Here is a 14921-nt window from a genome sequence, read left to right as displayed (position 1 = left end):
GCTAATCAACCAATACCATTAAAAAAAATGATTGACTTTAAAGAATCCTGGTGGGAGTTCTCAAATTGCTTTTCCTGAAATGACCTCTGCTCTACTCTACATCTAGAGATGTGAGGATTTAACTCAAATTCCAACTCCCCCACAAGCCTATTCTGATTACTTTATTTTTACTCTTCTCATTCTTTGAACTTCTGGATCATTTAGAGTCACCCCTGAACATTTTAAAATGTAATTATATGTTGTATATTATCACTTGGGTTTCACTCATAGAGAGACATTGTTACAGACCAGAAAAGAGTATGAACACTGAATTCAAACAAATCTCAGCTTTGCCACTTAAAAACGATGTGACTGAGCAAGTTCCATATTTTCTGCAGGACTCAATTTCCTCATCTTAAAAAGAAGACGGTAGTGCTCACAAATTGCGGTAGTAATAGCCGTCCCACGAGGTCCTTGCAAACAATAAGTGATATAATGTATGAAAATGGGCATGTGGTAAACGCTAACTAAATGCTAGTCCTTCATCTGTCTTCACCCTACACAGATTTTGAATTCCCTGAGACTGAGCCACGTCTTATGCCTCTGAATGCACTGTATCCACTCATTCAGTTAATAAAAGTTTTTTGAGCACCTCACTATGTACTAAGCAATGTACTCAGTACTGTGAATAGGGTCACCATCCCTTTCCTTGTGGACTTAAGGTCTAGCAAAGAATTGTAGACATCGAGTGAAGAAAAATATAATTACATGCTTTCACAACACATTTGAAACACCAAGGAGTCCTCCATACTATTAATAAAATCAAGAATCGAAAGGAATTTATTCCTAAACTTTGGCCAGAGAATAGAATAAAAAAATCACCGTAATGATGCCTCCTCTCACTCACCTTCATATTTGTACTTACTTCTTTTGTGTTTGCCTCACAAATATTTTGGATTTGAATAAATAGAGGCATATTATAGACAGAATCTAGATCTTCTCTTTTTTTCCCCAGTCATGTTACAATCATAATTGTTTTGAAGTATTCTATGGTTAAGAAGTAGCATTTTTAAGTGTCAGTGTTTTAGAGTTTTTACAGCTGTTTGGCCATTTTTGCGATCTGAAGCCAGTGGATGATATTGCCATTGCTATCTTTATGATCATTATCAAACATTACTTAAGTGTCTACCATGGGTTAAGTACCGCATTAGGCACCTGGACTGGTTTTGCACTGACGGGGAATCAACATTTACATTTAGTTGAAAAGAGAAATTGTAATATAGATCAAGTTTACTTCTAGGAAGAGAAGGCTAAACACAACAAAAACTACTTGATAAAATACAAAATCCTTTCATTACAGCATTGACGATCTCACATGGACTAGTCAGTAATTGTTTACGAGCTAGGATTTAGAGAGGTGAGCAAATCACCGCTTTGCCCTGAGGATATTTGCCAGTGTCGTTTACATTAAGCTGTCAAACACAGCTGCAGGTTTGAAGAGCTCAGTACAAAGGGGAGCGGCGGCGGAGATGCAGAGTTTGCCCAAACTTGCCAAATCCATCGTGGACGTGGTGGTGTTTGGCCCCTGTCCTAGGGCCCTAGATCCGGTCACCGCCACACACAGTGTCGGGCAGACGGGTCAGTAGAAGCCAAGGGAAGTCAGAGACCTGGAACACAGCCTAAGTTGAACATCAAAGTGTTTGTTTCAGGGAGAGAAGGAAATCAAAGGGTGAAGCAGATTAGACCAAGCGCTCAGACCAGAGGAAGCAGGTTCAGAATGGAGAGTGGGACACAGACCCTAGATTTTTAGAGTTTGGGGTTCGGGCAAATGAATCTTTTAAGGCCAATGAGTCAGGCTGAACACACAGTAGGAATCAATCATGAAGGGAAAGATTATTTAATATGCGGAACTTGTAAGCAATGTTTGATGAAAAATTAAAATTGTATCTCCAACTTCATCCCCTTCCCTCAATTTCAGTTGAACTAAAGAGTTAAATGTAAAATGTCTAGCTATTACCACACAAGGAAAGAAAGAAAGAAAAGAAAAGAAAAGAGAAGAAAAGAGAAGAAAAGAGAAGGAAGGGAAGGGAAGGGAAGGGAAGGGAGAGGAAAGGAAAGGAAAGGAAAGGAAGGAAAGGAAAGGAAAGGAAAGGAAAGGAAAGGAAAGGAAAGGAAAAAAACAAGAAAAGGAAAGGAAAGGAAATAAAAGGAAAGAAAAGACAAGGAAAGAAAAGAAACGAGAAAAAAAAACCTCAAACATATGTTAACATGTATTTCTGGAACAGGGAAGATTTTCTGCATAAAAAAGCTATGGTAAATATCAAGAAGAAAAGATTAAAAGAATTCTATCAAAAGTAAAAAAAAATTAAGGGCACCTGGGTGGCTCAGTGGGTTGAGCATCGCACTTTGGCTCAGGTCATGATCTCACAGTTCCGTGGGTTCCGGCCCCGCATCGCGCTCGGCGCTAACAGGGCAGAGCCTGCTTCAGATTCTGTCCCTCTCTCTCTGCCCCTCTCCCACTCTCATTCTCTCTCAAAAATAAACATTAATTTTTTTTGAATCAAAAAACAAAAGGAAAAAACTCTTACCTTGAAAGCAAAACAAACGGTGGGAATGTATTTGCAGTAAGTATGACCAAGTTATATTCATTAATCTAAGTTAATATTTTAATACATGAAAAACATATTAAATATTGATTAAAATGCTAAGATTTCAATAGAGATTAAACATGAAAAGGTATTCATAAAAATGTATATAGCTAGATAATAAATTAATGGAATGTGATAATATAAGAATATGAGATATATTTACTGAATTTTTACTATATGCTAAACACCGTGCTATGTGCTGTGCACAGATTATTTCATTTAGTCCCCACAATCCCATAAACAAGGCTCTATTAAAAGCCCTAGTTTGTAGATGAGTGAATAGGCAGAGAGCGACCGGGTGGCCTTGCGTCTGAATTTTATATCTTAATGCCTCTTATATTTACTGAACGTAGGCTGTCGTTATATCTCATTATCAAGGCAGGAGTCAATAAATATTTCTTGTTTATGATAATATATAAGAACAGTTTCAGACTCCTTTCACTTACACAGTATTATTGTCTTTAGCAGACTCTAGCATATTAAAGATATTATGAACGAATAAAAAAGTATTTCGAATTATTGAATTAGAGGAGCACCTGGATGGCTCAGTCAGTTGAGTATCACTCTTGATTTCGGCTCAACCGTGATCCCAGGGTCGTGGGACCAAGTCCCCTGCTTATGCTCTCTCTCTCTCAAACAAATAAATAAACAAACAAATAAATAAAATATTGAATTAGCATATAAATGTGAAGCTCTATTGAATTAAATTCTAATATTGAATTAGAGTAAAATGTCAAGCTTTTCTATGTAATATATAGGATCTGATTAAAAAAAGAAAAAGTCCTACAAGATCTTAGGACTGAAATCTTACAAATTAGGCAAAAATGTTTGGAAATAATTTTAGAGAGGTTGAAACAAGAGAAAATTAGTATGTTCGTGTGTTGTTTTTTTCTTTTCTTTTTTTGGGGGGGGTATACTTTTTGTGCATTTTTTAAAGCCTTCGCCACTCCCTTTTTAAAAAAAATTACCTTCCTTGTTTTAGTTCCTAAAGGCCAAGAGTTTGCTTTTCAATTAACTTTATAGAGGTCTATACATATTGCAAGGATTTGGTAAATGTATTTGACAGAAGATAATTTAAGAAGATTTTGTTTATTGAAGCTGACAAAAAAAAATAAGACTTGCAAACCAATCGATTCCAACATCTGTCATGTTTGGACACAGTGTTTAAACCACAGTTTGAATACAAATTGAGTTTTGGCTGGCGAACAGGTTCATATTTCAGCAATGGTTTACCTCAAAAACATTTTGAGGATAAATGTTTTTTACCTTTTCCAAACATTTACGCTAATTCAAGCACGGGCAGGGTTGAAAGCAGAGAGGAAAAGCCCTTGGAGAGGGCGGGAGTGGGGATTTAAGATACTGATGAGAAAATTGCACCACAATTATCCTAGCATGAAGTCTTGCATATCTGATTTCTTCTCTTCCTCCAACACTCTTATCAAATCAGCCTACTAGCCTTATAAATCCTTTCTGTACAATGTCTCCCACATTGTTCCTGGGTTTTCTCCATTTGCATTTCTAGCATCCTCATTTAGCCCTTGGCCCCCTTACTCCCAGACTATTCTAATAATTTAACATTTCATTTCCTTGTTTCCGGTCTCTCTCAGCTTCAGTCTGTCTCAAATAGGCCACCAGGCACACTTTCATAAAAGACCACCTTCTCCATATCATTCTCTTGCACAGAATTTTTTTAAAATTCCAGTATAGTTAACTTACGGTGTCAAATTAGTTTCAGGTGTACAATATAGTGATTCAACAATTCTGTACATCACTCAGTGCTCATTAAGATAAGTGTACTCTTAATTCTCCTCACCTATGTCACCCATCCATGCACTGACCTCACCTCTAGTAACCATCAATTTGTTATCTATAGTTAAGAGTCTGTTTTTGGTTTGTCTCTTTTTCCCTTTATTCATCTGTTTTGTTTCTTAAGTTCCACATGTGAGTGAAATCGTATGGTATTTGTCTTTCTCTGACTGACTTATTTTACTCAGCATTATACTGTCTAGATCCATCCGTGTTGTTGCAAATAGCAAGATTTCATTCTGTTTTTTTGTGGGTTTTTTTTGTGGCTGAATAGTATTTCATTGTGTATCTATGCCACATCTCCTTTATCCATTCCTCTATCAGAGAGCACTTGGACTGCTTCTATAATTTGGCAATTGTAAATAATGCTGCAGCAAACATACAGGTTCATATATCTTTTTGAATTAGCATTTATATATTTTTCAGGTAAATATCCAGTAGTGGGCTTACTGGATTATATGGCAATTCTATTTTCAATTTTTTGAAGAATGCCCATACTGTTTTCCACAATGGCTGTACCAGCTTACATTCCCAACAATGGTGCATGAGGGTTCCTTTTTATCCACATTCTTGCCAACACTTGTTGTTTCTTGAATTTTTTTTATTTTAGCCGTTCTGACAGGTATGAGGTGATACTTCATTATGATTTTGATTTGCATTTCCCTGATGATGAGCGATGTTGAACATCTTTTCATGTGTCTGTTGGCCATCTGTATGTCTTCTTTGAAGGAATGTCTGTTCATGTCTTTTGCCCATTCTTTAATTGGATTACTTTTTTTTTTTTTTTTTTTTTTTTTTTTTTTTTTTTGCTGTTGAGTTGTATCAGTTCTTTGTATATTTTGGATACTAACCCTTTATCGAAGATGCCATTTGCAAATATCTTCTCCCATTCAGTAGGTTGTCTTTTAGTTTTGTAGGTTGTTTCCTTTGCTGTGCAGAAGCTTTTTATTTTGATGTAGTCCCGTTGAACCTCATTTTCAATTGGGGAAGCAGATTTTGCTGGAGTCATTAGTAAATACAGGTAGAATAAAAGCACCATATTCAACATTAGTATATGATAGGGATTAATCTTATTAACAAGAAAACATTTTGATGAAAATAACCTGGCTAGGGAGTGTGGAAACATTTTTTTCTAGTCCTGACTTCTGAGAGATTTTAAGTAATTTGTGTCACCTTTCTGACCTTCAGTTTCCTCATCTCCAAAATGAGAGAGTAGGAATAGATTGGCTATTTTTTTTTTTCAACGTTTATTTATTTTTAGGACAGAGAGAGACAGAGCATGAACGGGGGAGGGGCAGAGAGAGAGGGAGACACAGAATCGGAAACAGGCTCCAGGCTCTGAGCCATCAGCCCAGAGCCTGACGCGGGGCTCGAACTCACGGACCGCGAGATCGTGACCTGGCTGAAGTCGGACGCTTAACCGACTGCGCCACCCAGGCGCCCCAGATTGGCTATTTTTAAAAAGTGTTTATTTATTTATTTTAAGAGAAAGCATGTGCATGTATGCAAGCACAGGTGGGACAGAGAGAGAGGGAGAGAAAGAATCCCAAGCAGGCTCCACATTATCAGCACAGAGACGACTTGGGGCTCAATCCCACAACCATGAGATCATGACCTGAGTAGAAATCAAGTGTCAGATGCCTAACTGACTGAGTCACCCAGGAGTCCCTAGATTAGCTATTTGAATATTTTTATAGCACCCATACCCTTTGCGTAAATCAAATCTTAGACATAACGTCAGTGTTTGCAAGTGATAAAAGTAGAACTTGTGGGGTTGAACTAAAGGAGAGAAACATGAGCCAACCCCTCAACCTCCCGCTCACCACCTCCTAGGGCTGCCTGAGGCTCCTCCTGGGATGTCCCAGACTCAGCAGAGCGTAGGAATAGATGACTACCAAGATGCTTTGGAATAAACCTTTCTGTTCTATTGATGTTTGCACAATGTACCAATGAGGTGATTTTTTATTAAATCAATTGTTCATTGGGTCTTTCTCAGAATAGGTCCAAATGTAGTCTTTATAATCAAAGACTGACCCCACTTGTTTCAGTGATGAAATTAATGTAGTACTCAGTCCATTGCTCAGAACTGTCTATATGGAAGATTGAATCAATATACCATAAAGGCTCCATATATATATATATATACATATATATGTATATATATATATGTATATACGTATATATATGTATATACGTATATACATATATGTATGTATATATATACGTATATATACACGTATATATATACGTATACATACACATATATATACACGTGTATATATACATATATATGTATATAGGTACATATATATGTATGTATATGTATATATATGTATATATGTATATACATATATATACGTATATATATGTATATTCATATATATATTCATATATATGAATTCATGTATATTCATATATATGAATTCATGTATATTCATATATATATGTGTGTATATATATATATATATATATATATACGTATCTTCTAGTTAGGTCCTATACACTATACAGCATGGCTATCATAACTAGAAATGTGGAGGCAATACACGTTTTTTTAACCTGTCATTTCATTTTCGTCAGAAAGTTGTCATCAGCTTCATACAGGTCAATATAGAGTCCCCAAAGTGAATAAGATTAATTAAAGCTTTTGTGGAATATCCTCAATTCTAAATCAGATTTTAATTAACTGTATACTAGACTCTGTTCTCATTTTCTCTTCAAATAACCCATTGGAGGAGGTGTCATTATTGTCATTTTATATATGTGAACATGTAAATCATCTCTGGGGAGTTTATGTGAAGTCACATTGGCTATTAAGTGGCAAGGCCAATATGTGAGCCCAGTTTCTTAATTCTGTATTCAGTCCACTTATTGTTTTAAATGTTTACTTATTTATTTTGAGAGAGGGGGAGAGAGGGAGAGAATCCTGAGCAGGCTCTGTGCTCAATCCCGTGAACCACGAGATCATGACCTGAGCCAAAGTCAAGAGTCGGACACTTAACTGACTGAGTCACCCAGGTGCCCCTACTTCTTCTTACTAAGCCATAGAGCCAGTGAGAATTCAGACAGAATAATGCACAGAATTTTCTTTCTGGAGAATGTGTTCTTGTTGTTCTGCTTGACAATTCTAAGTTGTTCAGAGAAGCTTCCTGACTCCTATGATGACACGTAGTTTGTAAGTATTCAGGACATCGTGGAGTTTTCAAAGACATAATGGGTAAACATTCTTCATGTTTCAAATTATCATGCAAACGTTGTTTCCTGGTATTAATAATTGTTGATTTTTTGCAGTTCAATTAATAGTTCCCATGAGAATTCCTAAATCTCCAGAAAAAGCTTGAATTTTAAACAACCAATTGTGTTACTATCCACATCTGTTCTCATTTTCTATAGGCTTAAAAATTCTCTACTTACTCTGAGAGCCAAAATAAATGGCTACTCACCGAAGTCTCTATTGAATTCTGGCTCATTTTCTCACTTAATTCTTTATTTGAGAATGAAATGCTTATCCAAAATAAATAAGGGATCTACTAAACTGCAATGATTAACAGGCCATGAGTTTTAGATTCCATTTACTTATGGAAATCAAGTAAAATCCAACATTTTAGTAATACTGTTGTGATGTCAGCTGCCCGATTGAGCTGTTATAACTGCAGGAGTTACTACTTTAATATCACATTAGCACATCATTAACTTGAACCATGCCAAAGCAGTATGGAAATGAGCAATTTTCATTTTTTAGAATAGACAATATGAACTTTTCCTGCTGCTGAAATTTGTCTTACGTGTGTGTGCTGCAGTGGGCGTAGTAATGGAGGAAATGTGGTGTGGAGTTATATTTTAAATGAATAACAAGTTGCTTTTGCAAAGTCTGTGTATATTTAGAAATCAAATCTAACGTATTTTTTAAAATAAAGATAAATCCCTTTATATTATTTTTGTTGCTTTTTTCATTTTTTTTGTTTTGTTTTATTTTTATGTATGTATGTATGTATGCATGTATGTATGTATTTTTGTATACCCTTGAGCTGCCTGAAAATCTTTTTTTGGGTTAGAGATAAGATGGGTTAGACATCAGCAAGCAAACAAATAAATAAGTGGAACCTGCTACTTTGTGTATAATTTGCAACTTATAATTACTTACTGAAGCCATATTAAAAATATATTTTGAATAGATGAATGGCTATCATCCATTAGCTATGTGGCCAAACTCCCTTTTTAAAATTTGGCACATATGTTGTTTTATTATCATTTTAAATTGTAGACTATTTGACAACTTCTAAAGCATTTTAACACATATTAGTATTACTTTATTTTCACATAACCTTGTAATATGGTCAGAGCAAACATTTGTATGTTCGTTGCATAGATGAGAAAACTGGGTTTTGACCCTGTAACACTAAATGACTTTTCTTGGATTGCATAAATCCTTTTCATTGTTTGCTATCTATATGATGTTGGAAAAATTACTTCTCCGTGCCTCAGTCTCAACATCTCTAAAATGGGAATAATGAGTAGATATACCTTGCAAGATTGTTCTAAGAAATGAATAAGATAATCTATAAAAAAATCACTATAGTGCCTGGAACATGGCAAACATCTATAATTATTAACTCTTGTGACTTTTATTGCTTTTGAAAAAAGCCTAGTAATTGCATTACACAAAGGTATTCAAAGTCCTATAATACTAAATATCATGGACATAATATCATAATATTAAGTGTTAACGTATTTTCTTTAGATTGATTTATTTGCTTATAATCGCTTCTTGTTCCCTTTGTTAATGGAATTCATTTTCTTTCTTGCCACGTGTATTCTTCAGTCATTCTTTCATGAGGGTCTGTGAATAGCCAAGCGGTCTGTATTTTATGCATCTAAGAAACTCTATTTCTGCCTTTGTTCCTAAATGATGGTTTAGATGGAGGGAGACTGTTGCCAGTGAGAAAGCTAATGTCCACCTGATTGTCATTTTTTAGTTGGCCATCCGTCTTCTCTCTTTGGTAGCTTTTAGGAACAGATAAAAGATTCTCTCCTTATCCTTGCTGCTCTGTATTTTCACTATTATGCCCTATTACAGGGATTTACCTTTATTTATTAGTTTGATATTAGGCAGCCACTTTGAATGGACACACATATATCTCAAACTTAATAGTACTGAAAATATTCTTTCCCACCATTCTCTTATCTTCTTCTGGAACTATTTAGTATATGTTAGAATTTCATGTCTTTAAACTTCTCAATAATATTTCTTCAACACTTCATTTTTCAATGAAATATTTCACCTGCATTCTGGCGATGTTTGCAGATCCATTTTCATGTATTCTCTTTTTCACTGTGCCTTGTCTAATTCTTATTTCTAGAGTTTCTGTTTGGGTCTTTTAAATTTTTTTTTTTTTTACCTTATTTTATGTGCCTGTCTTTATCTCCTTGAATATTTAAACCCTCAATTTAGAAGCTGCCTTGTTTGCTCTATTCATTGTTTGCTACTCAATGCTCTATCCGGCTGTTTGTTTCTTCCGGTTTTCTTCCATTCGATTTCCTTTTGGCGCAGTGGCTTTTGTCTGTGAGCACATTTTGTCATGGATAACGCTACGTGGACATTCTGTGTGTGCCCTGAGTTGTGCAGAGTTTCTGCGGGGGCGATGTCATAACAGCCTCCGCGGAGGCCCAGGGAAGACAACATCTCAGACCAGTGTTGGATCAAGTTTTGAGCCTGGAATGTCTACCTTTTGGATCATGTGGGAATTCAGGTCTCATGGGTGGTACAACGTCAGGACTGCAGAGTGTGGTGGTGTATTCTGTTTTTACCCATGGTCTTAAATGGGCCTTGGTCCTACTTGCTCTGGGGAAGCTTGCTTGATATGGCATAGCGAGTCATAGTGCTTCACACAAAATTGATGCCAAATGAATGCTGGTTGAACGAAAGTTTGTAGAATTAGGCTTCATAAACATTTTTACAGGTCCGAGCTTACCCTCAGAACTTACTGGCTCTGGTTGTTTACGATTATTTACATTCTGTGTGTCCTTAAAAATTGTGTTTGTTATATGAAAGATTTTGTTAATACAGTTATATCCTTTGTTGAATTATTTTTATTTATTTATTAAAAAAATTTTAATGCTTATTTATTTTTGAGAACGAGAGAGACAAAGCAGAAGTGGGGGAGGGGCAGAGAGAGAGGGAGACACAGAATCTGAAGCGGGCTCCAGGCTCTGAGCCCTCAGCACGGAGCCCAATGCAGGGCTCAAACCCATGACCTGTGAGATCATGACCTGAGCTGAAGTCAGAAGTTTAACCAACGGAGCCACCCAGGTGCCTCAAATTATTTTTAAATTACAACAAATTGAAGCTGAAACCTAACACTCCAGAAATTTAAGTCCAGAGACCCATCTGTTAGCTCTTCTCCTTACCCATCCCCATCCCTTCAAAAGCAATTTACACATTTTCAGAACCATGAGGTTTGCTATTTTTAAGCTATGTGGTTAAACAATTCAAATATGTAGCATTGCCTTGTACCAAATTGCTGAAAATCAGGACTGATCCTAAATTAGAAAATAAATAGGCTGGAAAAATAGCCTGAATATCCTGACCAATTTTTAATAATAGTTTGCTGAAGATCATGAAGGCACAGAATAAAGGAGTCGATTTTGCAAGGGGAAATTACACACAGAAACTTCTTTTCATTGAGGGCAACTTTAATGTTTCAACATAATTATGGCTGCTAGTACAAGGTATAGGTAAAAAGCAGCTGAAAAAAAAAAGCCAGTATAACTACAGAAAATTTAATTGTCTATGAAAGCAGCTGTTTCGATGCTCTCTTTAAGCTGGGAGCACTTGCACTCTGATATAAAAGCACATTAAACATAAGCAAATAGTTTTGAGTTCTACTCTTAGTAGTATAAAAACATAACAGCCCTTTGTTCATAGAGTGTAGCAACATTTTCATTAGCTATCATTATTAAACAATACGGAATTAGCAATATGCCCTTAACTGTTTGCTTTTGTCAGGTTCTGATAGATACAGATCATCATCCTACACCAAACAGCTAGGGGGTAGGGGAAAAGATGGAACTTGACGATATCAGAACCAAACTGCTGTCTCAGTTTTACTGGTTAGAAGCTTTAAGAGTTTGGGTGTGAAAGCTCTTTAGTTCTTTGCCTCCTCTCCTGAAAAATGGAGTTAATAGGTCCTCCCCCCACAGAGTTACGGTAAACATTAAATGAGATAATATCTGGGGAGACGCTTGGCCGCCTCTAACGCAGTGGATCTCAAAGGGAAGTCCTTGGATCGGCAGCCTGGGCATCACCTGGGGACTTATTAGAAATGCAAATTCTTGACCTACCCTAGTGCCTGGCTCCAGCTCCTTCCCGAAGCCCTTCTTCTTAGGACCCCCTTATATCTATGTCATAAATTCCCTCTTTCCCACTCAAGCTAGGTTCGTTGGTTTTCAGTTGGTTGCAATCAATCACTTCTTTGGTTGATAGGAAACATCTGCAGGCAGCTCGGCAACTCTCATCTAAGATTGTTGTACTCACGACCGCTTTCTCTGGCTGCGCAGGATCCTTTCGTATCCTGTCAACTTCATTTCTCTATCCTTTCCTCTTCGCTAAACTTGGTTGTTTGGATGCTTGATTAGATATTTGCTTATTTCTTCACCTTTTTTTCTCCATCTCTGTATATGTCACCCTCCCCACCCCATTCCTGCACACTGTGCAGGTCTTATCTAGAAGTTGTTTGGTTTGGTTTGGTTTGGTTTTTTACATTTTGTAAAGTTTCAGGTCCTGAAACTTTCAGTCGTCCTCCTCAATCGCCACTGCTACAGGCTGGAATTCATTGCTCTGAAGCACTAAATTACCTTTTTAGTGGCTCATGCATTTAAACCAAATGTAAAATTCAGTGCCAAATCCCCATAATGTAAACCTTAAACATCCCAGTTTTATCTGCTTTCCTGTTCCAATGCATTCAGCATCCCATTGGATACTAAGAATGATATGCTCCATATCTCATTCCATAACCTCTCAAAAATGGGTAAGTGATGTTTAAAAACAGAGTTATGGAAACTTAACATTGGATGATATTTACATTTTGCCAGCTGCAGTGGGCCTCCTACAACCTTCTTGCTTTTTGGTCATCTGACCTCTTACACACTTGCAGTGATGACGAATTGTATGGCTTTATAAAGGAGTGCCTCCTTCTCTTCAAATAATACCTACCTCGGGGCGCCTGGGTTACTCAGTCGGTTAGGCGTCCGACTTCAGCTCAGGTCATGATCTCATAGCTCTTGGGTTCGAGCCCTGTGTCGGGCGCTGTGCGGACAGCTCAGAGCCTGGAGGCTGCTTTGGATTCTGTGTCTCCCCCTCTATCTTCCCCTCCCCCACTCGTGCTCTGTCTCTCACTCTCTCAAAAATAAAGAAACATTAAAAAATTTGTTAAAAATAAATAAAATAAAATAAAACCTACCTCTTTGTCACATCCAGAGTCTGCTCCATGGTGCACTTTAGAGAGAATATATTTCCTGTGCTCTATGATAGTTTCATCTCTAAATTTTCCTTTCTGAGGGTAAATATCAACCTCCTTTACCTGTTTTTTGTTAATAGATTTATGGGGTTATGGTCATTTACTATCCTTCTTCTGAAATGATCTTATTTCATAATGTCTTTCTTTAATATGATCCTCTAAAATTGAACATAATAATTGGAATGTGACCTAGATGTCTGTTTCTATTTATATTGGGACCCTGGTTGTTTCCCTAACATTACCGTCATCTTGTAGCGTCCTAGGATCTTTTTCACATGTTATATGGTCAAGTCAGGGCTCCTGAATCCTCTCTTAATATGGTTTAAATAACAACAACAAAAAGGAAAGGTAGGACTTAAGAACTACGACCAACTGCCACCAGCACAATAATACATCAGTGAGAAAATTGGTCATCTTTAACTTTCCATGGAGCCCTAGGCTTTGACTTGGCTACAGCTTACCTTCATTCCATCCCTACTCCTGCCCCATCTTTTACAGGATATGAAGACCCTCTTTTTATCAAAACTAACCTCTCCACCCACATAATTCACTCTTTTCTTTCTCCTTTGGACCTTGCCTTATCTCTCTCTCTCTCTCTCTCTTTTTTCTTCTTTTCTCTTTCCTTGGCTTCTCCACCTTTGCTTTGCAACTGCTTCAAGTCCCTTCCATTACAAATGAAACAGAGTCTCTCTTGTAGCTACTACCTTACCTCTTTCTTTTCTCTTCTTACCAAGCTTCTTAAAGAAAGTGCAAGCTACACTTACTCATCTTTCATTTATTACTTTTCTGAAATATACTTTAATGTGTCTCCCATCCCAACCACTCTACTGAAATTATTCCTATTAAGTCTAACAATAGGTCTGACTGTGAAATATGAAGGCCATTTGACAGTCCTTCTCTTATGGGTAGCATTTAACACTGTAAATCGCTTCTTTCTTTTTAAAACTCTCCATTGCTATGGCTTCCGTGACCCAGGACTCTTGTAGCTTTCCTCGTATCTCTTGGACCATCTCATCATCCTCTATACTACTTCCTGCATGATCCACATGAAATGCAGTCTGAGCATACCGCTTCCTGGTTATATATCTTTGCTTTAGCTCTTCGCGCCTATGTGACAAAGTCCTGTTCCTTTGCATAACTTGGTGTCTCCATGGCTTATTCTGCTTCTCTGGCATCACCTCTTGCCATTTCCTGCTCTGCATTTTAGTGCTCAGAATTTTCTGTAAACACCATACGAGCTTTCATCTGTGTGTCTTTCTTAGATGGTGTCCCTGGATGGAATAAAACCCTTCTCGGTCAAGAGCTTATTTCACTGGCCTTTATCCCTTTGCTCTCCATCGGGTGAGTTGGCTGTTCCTTCCCGGCACTTGTATGAATATGCCCATCGCTGCGCTTTCCTTTTTATGGTTCCCTCTCCTCAATTAGACTGAATACATGTTGTGAGGAATGTATCTGTATCGCCTATCAAAGGACTTGGATGAATGATTAACTATTGTATGGAACTCTTGCTATTTACATGATTCTACACTTTCATAAATATCATTCAACATTCATCTTTTATTATAGCTAGTTTGTTTTGGTCCAACATTTCAGCCCGCCCTGCTCTTTTTTAATTCCCCAGTTGACCATCAATGCTATTCATTATCTTGCCACTCTCTGTGGTCCTGGCAGATTAGATATTCATGCCACCTCAGTCTCTATCCAAATCATTAACGGAAAATGTTGAATACATCCTATGCTAGAATTTTAGAGCTACTGAGTGGTATCCTAGCACCTAACAACTCATTCTTCTTTTTTTCTCACGAATTGCCAAAATAAAGTTATCTTTGCCAAATAGCTCAGTTTCAGATGGAACTTATACATCAGATTCCAGCTACTGTCTTACAGCTTCACACATGCTTTACCTGATGTCTTCCTTAAAAGACAATGTGAAATAAATCTGTAATGTTACAGTACCACCCTCATTCTTTCC

Source organism: Lynx canadensis, chromosome B4, assembly GCF_007474595.2.
Source record: "Lynx canadensis isolate LIC74 chromosome B4, mLynCan4.pri.v2, whole genome shotgun sequence".
In the NCBI taxonomy this organism is placed as follows: domain Eukaryota; kingdom Metazoa; phylum Chordata; class Mammalia; order Carnivora; family Felidae; genus Lynx; species Lynx canadensis.
The sequence above is the reverse complement of the archived record's forward strand: the minus strand, read 5'-3'. Positions refer to the sequence as shown.